This window comes from Bidens hawaiensis, unplaced genomic scaffold (genome assembly GCF_021521415.1).
Source record: "Bidens hawaiensis isolate Kalapana, Puna unplaced genomic scaffold, B.hawaiensis_p1.1 tig00012045_1, whole genome shotgun sequence".
NCBI lineage: Eukaryota > Viridiplantae > Streptophyta > Magnoliopsida > Asterales > Asteraceae > Bidens > Bidens hawaiensis.
In genome coordinates this window covers 747641-761140 of record NW_027491966.1, presented here as the reverse complement: position 1 = coordinate 761140, position 13500 = coordinate 747641, and positions in this window count along the sequence as shown.

The following is a 13500-nucleotide window of genomic DNA, read 5'->3' as shown; positions in this document are numbered from 1 at the left end:
TTATAGGTGATGATGGTGTATTACCAGTTGATGAGATAGAGAAGATTGGTGCAGAGATTGTTATTGATAATGAGATAGAAGAGGGAGAGATTGTAGAAGAGAATGTGGAGCATGAGATTCCGGAAGTCGATAAGGCAGATTTGAGTCAAGAGATTGGAAATGATGAGACTGAATGAGAAGAAGATATTTTATATTCCTGCTTGGAAAAAAGAAGCGAGGAAATATCAAAGAGTTGTTTCGGTTTGTGTATGCGAAGGAGTTCATGCTTGAAGATGATGATGCAAGATTGTTGAAGATTACGAGACACGTGTTTGAAAATAAAGATATGAAGCTACTGCCAAGGGGGAGTCTGTTGGTGCATGATGTCAGTAGTTCAGTATCTAGTGTCTGTAATCGTGTTATTTGGATTTGTATTAAGGTTTAAGCGAACTTGTCTCACAAGTTCGCCTGATATAGGCGAACTTGTGGAACAAGCGAAGTTAGTGACAACTTCGCCTGAACATGCCAGGCGAAGTTGTCGTGTTTATAAGGTTTAGGTTACGGCAGTTTTGGTAATCAAGAGTTAATCAGTTATCGAGTTGTAACGAGTTGTGTAATCGGTGATTGATATCACGTGTTTCCAGTTGCAATATACAACGTGTCTTTGCTTATTGTAACGTGTGTTCGATTGTGTTAGCTCGTATCGTCTACTACGCTCGTAACGTCTTACGTAGGGATTCCGCACCTACGTATAACGAGATATTCCGTGTCGATCCGGCTGGGAACCTACATAGTCCTTCTATCTCTGCTACTTTATCTGCTAAAGTAACCTGTGTTGAATGTGAGACTAGCAAATCTAAGTTAGAGTCTTTAAAGAATCATAATGATAATTTAGTGAGAGAAATTGCCTCACTAAAGGATACTTATCGAAAATCTCTTGAATCTCAAATGAGATCTCGAGAGAAGATTGAAGCTTTGTCGACAAGTAACCATGATCTCAAGGCTGAGTTATATGTTAAAATGACAATCAATGATCAAAAGTTTCAAGAAATTTTGAAACATTGTTCAAAGATAACCGAGCTTGAGAGTGAGGTTCTTGAGTTAGAGAACAAGTTGGGAAAATTTAGAACCTCTTCCTTTTTGCTAAACGAAATAATCGAAGTATCTGGCAAGAAAAAAGATTCAAAGAAAGGTATAGATTTTGTTGAAATTCCACCACCTTTTCACAATGATTATAAAGTAAATCCTTTTGCTAAAAGAAAAGAAGATGTGACTGTGAAAGAACCTGTGATTTCAGAAAAGTCTAAACTAGTTAAACCTAAAACTATTAAAGCCCAACCCACAACTCAAAAACCTCATGTAAAAAGCAACAAAGTCTTTGTTGAAAATACTGATAAAGTGATTATTGAGGATGTGTTTGAACCTGAGGTTATACACAAAAACAAGAACATCCCAAGTTCAAATCACAATCTTTGTGAACCTCATGAATTTGAGAAAGCTGTGTATGGTTCATACAAGCCTCATGTGAAAAAGGAAGAACATGTGAAAGTTAAACCAGTGAAGGCTAAGAAATCAGAAAAACCAAAAATTTCTGATGAGGACTTGATGCGTTTCACAATCCTACTGGTTCTAAGCCATCATCTACTCATGTTTTTAAGTTAAACGGAATGAACACGATGTTCACTGAAAAAGACATTCCGATTAGTATTATCAAACCTGAACTGATCGAAAGCGTCTTTTACAATGAAACAGACAAGATACAAAATCTTGAACGTCAATATGTTTGTGCCAAAACATCAAACTCATCAGACCCATTGGTTAGAGCTAAACAAGTATTAAAAAATGCTAAGAAAGTTCAGTTTGTGAAATCCACCAGAACTGACACATTGCAAAGTTTTTCAAACTGCTCTAACCTTGACTTTTATATGAAAAAGAAGTATGTATCATCTAATGATTTGGCCAAGAGTTTCACTAGAAATGTGAGTCATCAACCTTCTGTTGGATCTGTTTTTGCCAAATCTCAACATGATCGTGTGGACATGCGAAGTTGCTTCTTGTGTGGACAACAAGGTCATGTGGTGAGAAACTGTGGCCAGAAGAAATCTCAGAATCTTCATCCGTTTGTCAAGGACCATTCGAAACCGGATCCTTGATAAAGGAGATTTTGAAACGACCTGTGTCGTGTGATGATGATACTCATATAATTTTTCAAACGTGAATCCACGTAAGGTAATTCATGTGAATGAAACACATGGTAAAGTGAAACCAAAGTTTTTTCCAACTAAGCCGATATGCAAGAACGTGAACTCAAATATCGTTCAAGCTGCTTATCTAAAACGAAAGTCTAAGAAGCCGGTAACTTATTCTCAAGATGCTGAACAACAGTTGAATTCTGTTCAAGTTAATGTTCCAAGAGAAACACAAAAGGTGCCCAAGACTGAGGCCTGGGCTGCCTTTTTGATAATCACTTTTACTTTGTGTGTAGGGTACATCCAAGACCGTGTCTGGTGAAAACTGGATAATGTATAGTGGATGTTCTCGTCATATCATTGGAAATCTTGACCTCTTAACAAATGTGAGAAATATTCAAGGGGGTTATGTGGCGTTTGCTGGGAATTCCGGGGGCATGATAACACAAAAGGGGTGAAGTTTCAAATGGTCACACTACGTTTGAAAAAGTCAATTATTGTGACAAGGTGGACCATAATTTATTGAGTGTGTCGCAAATCCGTGACAAGAAGTACACCACGGTATTTACTGATAAAGAGTGTCTGATTTTGAAACCGGGATACGTGATTCCCGAGGACATGGTTGTCATGCGATCACCTCGATCAAATGATATTTATGTCTTAAATATGAGTTCTAAAGTATCAACATATATCGAAACATGTTTTGTCTCAAAAGCAACCGAGAAGGATTCTATTCTATGGCATCGTAGAATGAGTCACATTCATGTTCGAAAGATGAACTATTTAATGGCGAATGACTTAGTTGAGGGTGTTTCTTTGAAGAACTTTAAATTATCTGAACATTGTGTTGCGTGCAAGAAGGGCAAGCAGAAGAAAAAGTCACATCCATCTAAGTTATTGAATTCCATTGATACTCCTCTTGAACGACTTCATATGGATCTTTTTGGTCCCGTGAATCGTGCGAGTATCTCTGGAGATTGTTATTGTCGTGTAGTTACTGATGATTATTCAAGATACTCATGGGTCCTATTTATGAGTTCAAAAGATAAAACACCTGTTCTGGTACAAAACCTAATCACTAAGATCGAATCACTATACAAACAAAAGGTGAGGAGAATTCGAAGTGACAATGGTACTGAATTTAAGAACACTGTATTGGATTTCTTTGCGTTCAAAAGGGAATTCACCGAGAATATAGTGCACCTTATGTACCACAACAGAACGGTATTGCTGAAAGGAAGAATAGAACTTTGAATGAAGCCGCAAGAACTATGCTTGCTGATTCTAAGTTTCCCGTCCAGTTCTGGAATGAGACGGTGAATATAGCTTGTTATATGTTAGAATATGACATCCCATGGATCGTCTTCTTCCGATTGAATTTTGATTGTGGCTTCATATTTCGTATTAACAATAACAAGATATGTAATAGTAAATGAAAGAGTAGAAGAGATAATAACAATAAACAGAATTATTATTAACAATCTGAATGTTTTCAATTGATATCTAAGATCGGTATTTATAGAGATGAAGAGGCATGAAGTAAAAGTCGCGACTGTTGTTGAAGTGTCGTTTGTTTCCTATCTTCCATTCACCCTAAAACCGTTTTATATATTTACAATAATCATGAGTTGGGTCTGTATTAACAAAAGTACCTAAGCCCATCTATATACAACTAATTAAATACAAATGGTCTTTAAAACAAATAAACTAAAACTAATTTAAGAGGCACAAGCCTTTAATGGATTAAACGAGTTAACATTCACCCCCTTAATCCATAAAGGGTTGAGATAAGCGTCTTCGTTTATTCCGAAGCAGGTTCTTCTTCAACGAGGTAGAAGTCATCAATTTATTCAAGGTCCTCCAATGCATCCAACTTGTATTCTTCATCTTTGTCAGCATCTAGTAAAAACGCTTCTTTAACAACATCATTCATTTGATTATCTTGTATCTTGGTATCTTCATTGGCATCTTAACAAGCTTTATCATCATCATTTGTAATCACAACATTATTTCCTTCTTTCACATTTGTACTTGTTTCTCCTTCTTCGTTCTTTGCCAGACCGTATCTCCAAGCCATCAATTCCAAGTAACCCGTATAGATCATCATTAGATTTGTAGCATAACTTTGTTGCAAACCCAATTTTGACACTATATCCAACCATTTTCCATCCGTTGTTGCCTTCTTATATCCACCGGCCTCTTCGACATATAAGTATAAGTCGAATAGATCAATTTCTTGCCCATTTGGAAGTTTAGGTGGATATTCCTTATTGGTTTAATTGAAATGATCCTCATAGAACCACTTTACAAATTTACCGAATTCTTTACGTAGTGATTCTTTACATAACATCACATAATTTGGTATTTGAAGGGAATCTAAAAAAATTACCCAACCTTCATTGGATTGTTTATTTGGTTTTCCTTGATCCATATCAGAATCATCAACCAAAGTGACCATATTATTCTTAGCATCATGATCAAACCATCCTTCAATATCGGCTTCCAATTTTCCCTTTTCTAATTCAAGTATAGTTTGATCATCTAAGGCATCAAAATAATTAGGGACATAATTATTTTCAGAATTAACATTATTACTAGGTTCCCCCAATGTGTCAAACATACCGTTTATGTAACATTTATCCCCTTCAAATGTTACTTCGAAACCTTGATCACTTAATTGAGACAAACTCAAAACATTCCTTTTAAAAGTTGGTACAAACCTAACACTTGGAATCAATTTCGAGTTTTCATTCATAGAAATTTCTATTTCACCGATCCCACGGGAATATAGAATTCCATTATCATTGCCCTTTGTTTCAATTGAAAAACAACTTTTCAAGTTTTTAAACATTGACTCATCTCCGGTCATTGCTTTTTGAACAAAGGATCAACAACCCATATTTTGTCCCAATTTCCAAATTCGGTTCCATTAACCAAGTAATCTTTGGGATAATTGTTATCAAACGAAAATAATTGAGAAGACTTACTCGTACAATTGGCTGACACATGACCGCGAATACAGCACCGATAACATTTAACCCGTTTCATATTCTGTTTAGAACTTGAATTACCCTTGTACACAACCTTATCAATACCTTTTGCTTTCGAGATTGATTTCCGGGTTGCCAAGGATTTTGCGGTTCCAGAATTATGGGTTTGTTTTCTCCATGTGCCTTCCCTTGGACATGATTCGATATACATGTCTGCCAAGACCCTCGTGATTATCTTATTTCCAAAACCAAGTTTTGAATCACCGCCAGAACATCTTTGTTCGAAGCTTACGACAGGACTTTGAATCCTTCCAGTGGCGTTACAATTGTATAGTGAATCGCCTCTAACCTTCATTCTGATGCCACTATTAGAATATGACATCCCATGGATCGTCTTCTTCTGATTGAATTTTGATTGTGGCTTCATATTTCGTATTAACAATAACAACAAGATATGTAATAGTGAATGAAAGAGTAGAAGAGAGAATAACAATAAACAGAATTATTATTAACAATCTGAATGTTTTCAATGATATATAAGATCGGTATTTATAGAGATGAAGAGGCATGAAGGAAAAGTCGCGAATGTTGTTGAAGTGCCGTTTGTTTCCTATCTGCCATTCACCCTAAAACCGTTTTACATATTTACAATAATCATGAGTTGGGCCTGTTATTAACTAAAGTATCTAAGCCCATCTATATACAACTAATTAAATACAAATGGTCTTTAAAACAAATAAACTAAAACTAATTTAAGAGGCCCAAGCCTTTAATGTATTAAACGAGTTAACATTATACGCTTAATCGTTTTCTAACTGTTAAACGACTCAAGAAAACAAGTTATGAGCTTTTAAACAATTGAAAGCCTAACTTAAAGTATTTGGAACCATTTGGGTGCCCCTGTACGATGTTAAAGAACGATGTGGGTAAGTTTGAAGAAAAGGCCATTGAGGGATATTTCTTGGGGTTCGCTTCTCCAAAGAAACGAGTATTTAATCTCACTTTTGGTTGTGTTGAGGAATAATATCATGTGGACTGTCAAAAGTACACCACACCTCCTCAAGGGAAAGGTCCCGACTGTATTTTTGATTATGATGGCTTATTTAATTCATTTACTCCATCAACCGAGCAACCAGATGAAGACCTGGTTCGTGCATACTTTGATGATTATTTAGCCATTCCAAGATTTTCAAGTTCTAATGATGTTAAAGCTCCACCTGCTTCTCCAACTGAAGATCCATGTGATGCTTCTCCAGATGATTTTGATAATGTGTCTACTTCTTCTGATGACAATCAAGCTGATGATCTGGTTATTGAACTTGACAATGATGTTTCATCTCCTGAACTTGGTGAACATTACACTAACTTATTTGAAAATGTTGTTGTTCCTGAGAATCCCACCCTTCAGATTCATAATTACCATCCACAGGAAAACATCATTGGAGAACTTGATGTGGGCGTTCAAAGACATCATCAAGTTGCTTCGTCAAGTGAAAATAACGTATAGTGTGCTTATGCAGATTAACATTCTTCTGGAATTGTAAATATTGCTAAATTCACTAGCTTTCTATCCCAAGTTGAGCCAACGACGCCTCGTATGGCACTTCAAGATCCTTCTTGGGTAGAAGCCATGTAAGAAGAATTACAACAATTTGCATGTTTGGGTGTTTGGGATTTAATTGATAAACCCGCTAGAGTCAAGAAAGCTATTCCAACTAAGTGGGTATTCAAATGTAAGAAAGACGATCATGGGGAGATCTTGAGGAACAAGGCACGATTAGTGGTGCAAGGTTTTCATCAGCAAGAGGGTAATGACTACACTGAAGTATATGCTCCGATTGCAAGATTGGAGTCTATTTGAATCTTTCTGGCGTATGCTGCTTATAAGAATATCAAGGTCTATCAAATGTATGTTAAAAGTGCTTTTCTCAATGGTGAACTACACGAGGAAGTGTTCGTTTTACAGCCTCCTGGCTTGGAAGATCCTGATTATCCGGACCGAGTTTACCGATTAAACAAGGCCCTGTATGGTCTACATCAAGCCCCGAGAGCTTGGTATGGCACGCTTGATGACCATCTGACTGATAACGGTTTCAAGAGAGGGACTATGGACTGCACTTTATTTCATAAGACTTCTGGTGATGATCTTCTCCTAGTTCAGATTTATGTCGAAGATATTATCTTTGGGTCAACAAACGACACTTTATATAAGGAGTTCGAGAAGTCAATGCAAATAAAGTTCGAGATGAGCTCATTGGGAGAGATGAATTTCTTTCTAGGGTTGCAAGTTCACCAATCTACGAAAGGAATCTTTATTCACCAGACCAAATATGTGAACGATGTCTTGAGCCGATTCAAGAATTCTGCCGGAAATATCCCTTCAACTCCTCTCCCCGTAAGTCACAATTTATCACCGGATGAATTGGAGGATACCGTTGATCCTACCCTCTATCGTGCTATGATCGTATCTTTAACGTATCTAACGGCTTCTCGCCCCGACATTATGTTTGTTATTTGTCTTTGTGCTAGGTTTCAAGCAAGTCTACGAGTGACTCACCTAGCTGTGGTCAAGTGAATTCTTTAGTATCTGAGGGAAAATCCAGACATCGGGTTATGGTACCCCAAGGACGATAACTTTGAGCTTACTGCCTTTTCAGACTCGGACTACGGAGGTTACAAGATCAACTTCAAATCAACTACGGCAGGGTGTCAATTCTTAGGAAACCGGCTTGTTTCCTGGCAGTGTAGACGACGGTCTCTACTTCAACCGCTGAGGCAGAATATGTTGCAGCCTCGAGTTGCTGTTCCCAGGTTTTGTGGATTCAATAACATCTGCGCGACTACGGTTTGAAGTTTCTTACCACTCCTATTTTGATTGATAACTCTTGTAACACCCCGTAACCGCAGCGGAAACGTAAACGGGGTGCGACAGACTCGTCTGATATCAACCACATTGTTTATAAAGAAAACTAAATACATATATATACATCAAATTACATTATCTTGTATTTCATTACCGTCTAGGTGATACACACATCATACAATACGATACACAATTCTATTTGTTATAATGTATCCTAATATCCTGCACGCAAATCTTACACACATCAAGCACTTAGCACGTAAGCAATCACTTCATCTTAATTGTACCTGAAAAGCATGTGAGAAAACGGGTCAACTACGAAGAGTTGGTGAGTTTCACAATTTGAGTAAACCTTGATAAATCCATATCAAAATATAATATTATCTGGGGACACTGTTAACCCAGTATTGTACTCATTCCGGGGGCAATGTTAACCCAGAATTACGATGTAATTATGCTGAGTCCACAAGTGAAACCTCTGACTATCACACACAACCCCCGTGGCATATCCCCGCCTACGGAACAACCCCAAAACCGCTATGTCTAACATTACATAGCAAAATAAATAACAACAAAATAGACATGTGCAACTGACTGGGAAACATAAGCAAATCCATGCCGGACCAGTTGGGTTTGTCAAACCAATAGTACTATCCACACTCTACCGGCTTTAAGTTAATCACTCGTGTTCCGGGGCCTTAGAATGTTAGCAACTCAGACAATTACCATCTTAGTACATTTCCGTATGATTCCCGTACAATAAAATATATATAAATCCACGCAAATCCATGCGTTCAGTATGTACTTAAACATTTCAGTAAAAACATGCTTCCGCCCCGAGAAAATATTCGAAAACAGTTCAGAAAAAGGGGCTCGTGAAACTCACCTTAGCACATGCAAGCAGGTAACAACAATCATTATCAGTTAACACGTCCAATCTGTAATACGATCCCTACGATCGTTACTATACACTCATTATTAATATAACTTTAACCAAGTTAACCGGTACATCTGGGGACACTGTTAACCCAGCACTGTACCCGTCCTGGGGGCAAGGTTAACCCAGAAACACTTCTTCGGACTCAGATTGTGATGTCGTTTAGAGTTCAACAGTCAAATTTTCTAATAGCTTGTTTTCCCCGTTTTGCGTGCCTAGCACGGTTACCCGTTTTTATTTTTCAAAAATGAGTTTGGTCACACACGACCCGAGAGTAGTGGTTGACTGATAATCTAATTAAAGATGTGAAATTAGAGCTCGGTTTAGACGTCCCGATTGGCCGCGGGACTCGTTTCCGTCTTTGGCGTACCGGAAACTGTTAAAATATGTTAAAATTACTCAAATCATCCGAATTATGTTCGGATGATTTATTTTTACTTGTTTAACTCAATTATATGAAAATAGTTCATTTTTAGGGTTTTTATACACCAGTCAGCTCGCTTAAGCGAACTTCACTGGTTTACGCGTTTTAACTTTAAAAGTTTGATAATTAGCACAAATAATTATCCGTTTAATCTCGGATCTTGAAATTTTGCACAAATTACCTTTTAATAGTGGGGAATTTTATAAAAATATTTCCAGAATTAATTCTTATATTTAAAATTTATTTATCTATTTTTAAACACCATTTAAACACTAAATATGTCGTAAATACCAAACGATCTTAGAAAAATCCCAAATTTCTCCTGGATGTCCCTTGCCATCCACATAGTCCCCTGTAATATTTCCAAAACTAAAATCTTCTTTTACATGCCCTTTTCACTAAAACCGAGCTAGAAAACCCTAGAACTCGTTTAACCGAAACGTCTATTTAGACTTCTCCAAATAACCTCAAATTTTGTGTGTGACTTATACATGATATAAAAAGCTTATCTGCAATTTTCCAGAATTTTTCATGATACTTAACTATTTTTCACCATTTTTGGCCAAAACCGAGCATTAAATTCACCAAATATTCATCCTTTGTCCAAAAATTACCAAAAATTCACAGAACTCATATTTTCATATATAGAACATCCCTGTAAAATTTCATGACCCAACTCTAAACGATCAACAATCTGTCCAAAAACTCCAAAACCGAACATAACCGAATATACCTTTCGTTTTCCGCCACTACAAGCTACAAACTCGTCTTTCCGCCTTATCTACCATTAAACACAGAGCCTACAACCAACATACCACAATACCAAGCAAGTTACACTCACGATCAAGCCTCTTACACTATAGTTTCGGTTATGATTCAAAACAAAGATTTAAACCGTAAAAATTCGTTCTTGGTTCGTTTAACCCCTTTCTTGGACCAAGATCCCTTGTATAACCCGTATACATCACTTGATCATGCAAGAATCGGTTTTCATCTTTGAAACCTCATTTTCTTGCAAATAAACTCAAGAAACGAAGATGGAAACATATATAACTCGATTTTTACCTCGTTTTTCTTGCTAAAATCTCGGTTTTTAGTCCATGGAGTTTAGAGAGTTGAAGATTGTTGGATATGTTTGTGTGAAAAAAGAAAAGAAAATGGAATGGGGTTAGACCCATTTCCGATCGGAAATTGATAAGGGGTGGGGTGGGACCCACTTCTTCATTCTTGGCCACTCATTTTGGATTCTCGAAATCCGGATAATGTTTTGGATAATCTGGTTCAGTTTGTTTTTCGGTTAAATGTTTAATTCGGCTTAAAACGAGGCTAAAACGGTTGTTTTCGGCTTAAAAAATGAAATTTATATAAAACCAATTTATAAAACTTTAAAAACTTAAACCATGGCATTTATTATCTTAGAACATCATATTATTAGTAATCGCGCATCTTTTTCGGCTTGATCGATCGTCTCTTGCTCGGTTTGGTATTAAAGGTTTCGTTTAACGTACCGACGTACTATTAAATCGAAATTCTTTTTCTGTGCCGTACTTTACTTATCCTGAAGCATTAATGCTTCGTGAAATCACTAAATATCATATATCTCGTCTATAATTGAACCCTCGATTCGTTCGGGTTTCAATAACTATCGATCGATTAATCGCATATTCAATGCGATAAATTATATATTCCCGTACAATCAATACAGTGAACCATGTATTCTCGTATAATTACTATGGTAATTCAGGTACCCGACATCAAATATGACGTAACTATTGTCTACCGGTTAGGGTATACCGGGTTTCGTCGGAATCGTTACATTCTCCCCCCGTTAAGAAATTTCGTCCTTGAAATTTTACACGCCCACTATCCCCTTTCGAGAGAAAGGTGGGGGGTTTTTCCTTCAGAATTCACCCTCGCGTTACCAGGTATAATCTGGTCCTCGCTGTGAATTCCACTTAATCTTAATCAATAAAGCTTGGTATGTCCAAACTGTTTAGTTTTCCCGTCTACTATCTCTACGGAATTAGTTATGATATCAAGCATGTCTTCTATGAGTACCTCTATTACTAGTACTTTCGTTGCCTCATCGCTTAGGCACTTTTCAATCCGTATACAAGGCAAAACATTATGTATAGTACTTAGCCCCTGGAGTACTTTAATCGATAAACTACATGACCAATCTTGGAGATAGTCTCATGAGGTCCTGTATATTAAGGAGCTATTTTCGGTTTTGCCAAACCTCATATCACCTCTCTAAAGTGATGCCTTAAAAATACCTTGTCACCTCTTTCCGGCGACAATGGTTTCCTTTGAATGTTGGCATAAATCCTTTGCCAATCTCGCGCTGCTTTCAACTTATCTTAAATATTATAAATCCGATTGGTTGTATCTCGAATCAATTCAAATCTTATGGCTTGATTGACTCCCATTTTCAATTTAACAAATTGGTGATAAATACTTCACCCATAGAAAGCTTCAAGCTCTCGATGCTTCCTTCCCCGCCTTCCAATATTGGAAGTAGGATGACTATTTCGATCTGAGATAATTGAAAATGGTACTCCACGACGAGATACCATTTCACCAACATGAATTTGGGCGAGAATTCATTGTGGTAATCGACATGGATTGGGATGAAATGCGAGGATTGGTTAATCGATCCGCGATTACCCAATTTACCTCATGCCTTTGATATATCTTGGGAATTTGCGTCCCGAAATCCATTGTAATTTATTCCCACTATCATTGGCGAATTTTCTGTCGTTGTGGCGTTCCCAAGGGTTTTCGGTATGCAGCCTTATCTCTTGCATAACTTAAATATTCACCGACATACGTAACCATATCTTTCTCCAAACTCGGCCATTAATAAAATCCTTTCAGATATTCGTATCATCAATAGTCTAATCCGATCCCGGATGTATGGAATATTTCGATCTATGCGCTTCATCCATGATTAATTCACGAAGGTCATGGAGGGTCGGGATCCAAACCCGATTTTTGAAGTAGAGAATTTCGTCCACGCGCTGTTCGACATTCTTCTCATTGCCGTAAAGCTCCTCCCTTTCTAATTGTTCCTCTTTCAACGTCTCACGTTGAGCGACTCGAATCAGGTCCGAAAGGTTCGACTGGACTATCATCCCTAGCGCCTTCACTCGCAATGGCTTAACCCGATTTTTCCTACTCAAGGCATCGGCTACGACGTTAGCCTTGCCGGGGTGATAACGGATGTCACAATCATAATCGCTTAACAACTCGACCCATCTTCGTTGCCTTATATTCAGTTCTTTCTGATCGAATATGTGCTGCAAACTTTTATGATCGGTGAAGATGGTGCACTTCGTACCGTAGAGAAAATGTCTCCAGATTTTAAGTGCGAAGATAACCGCTCCCAGTTCTAAGTCGTGAGTAGTGTAATTTTTCTCGTGTACTTTTAACTGTCGGGAAGCATAGGCTATAACCTTATTATACTGCGTCAACACGCATCCTAACCCTTTACGCGATGCGTCACAATACGCGACAAAACCATCGTCTCCATCGGGGAGACTTAAAATCGGAGCTTGGCACACTTTTAAAGGTTTCTATCTTATTTGGATCTTTGCGAAATCCTTGTTGCTTTACAACATGACCAAGGGATTATGCCTTCTTTATTCAAAATCACATTTCGAAAACTTCGCGTATAGCTCATCTTGCTTTAACACTTCCACAATTTTCCTTAACCGTCGTTCGTGCTCTTCTTTACGTTGCGAATATATCAAAATATCATCAATGAATGCTATGACAAATTTGTCAAAGTAAGGTTTACAGACTCGATTCATGAGTTCCATGAATACTGCCTGCGCATTTGTTAACCCGAACGGCATGAATAAGAATTCATAATGGCCGTAGCGAGTCCGAAACGTTGTTGCAGCAACGTCCTCCACTTGGATTTTTCATTTGGTGATAACTATATATAAGATCAATTTTCTAAAGATAAATCGCCCCTTGCAGTTGGTTAAATAGATCATTTACTTCGAAGAAGTGAATACCTATTCTTGATCGTCATTTTATTCAATTCTCTCTAATCAATACATATCCTAACACTTCCGTCCTTCATTTCCCAATTAAAACTGGTGCACCCCATG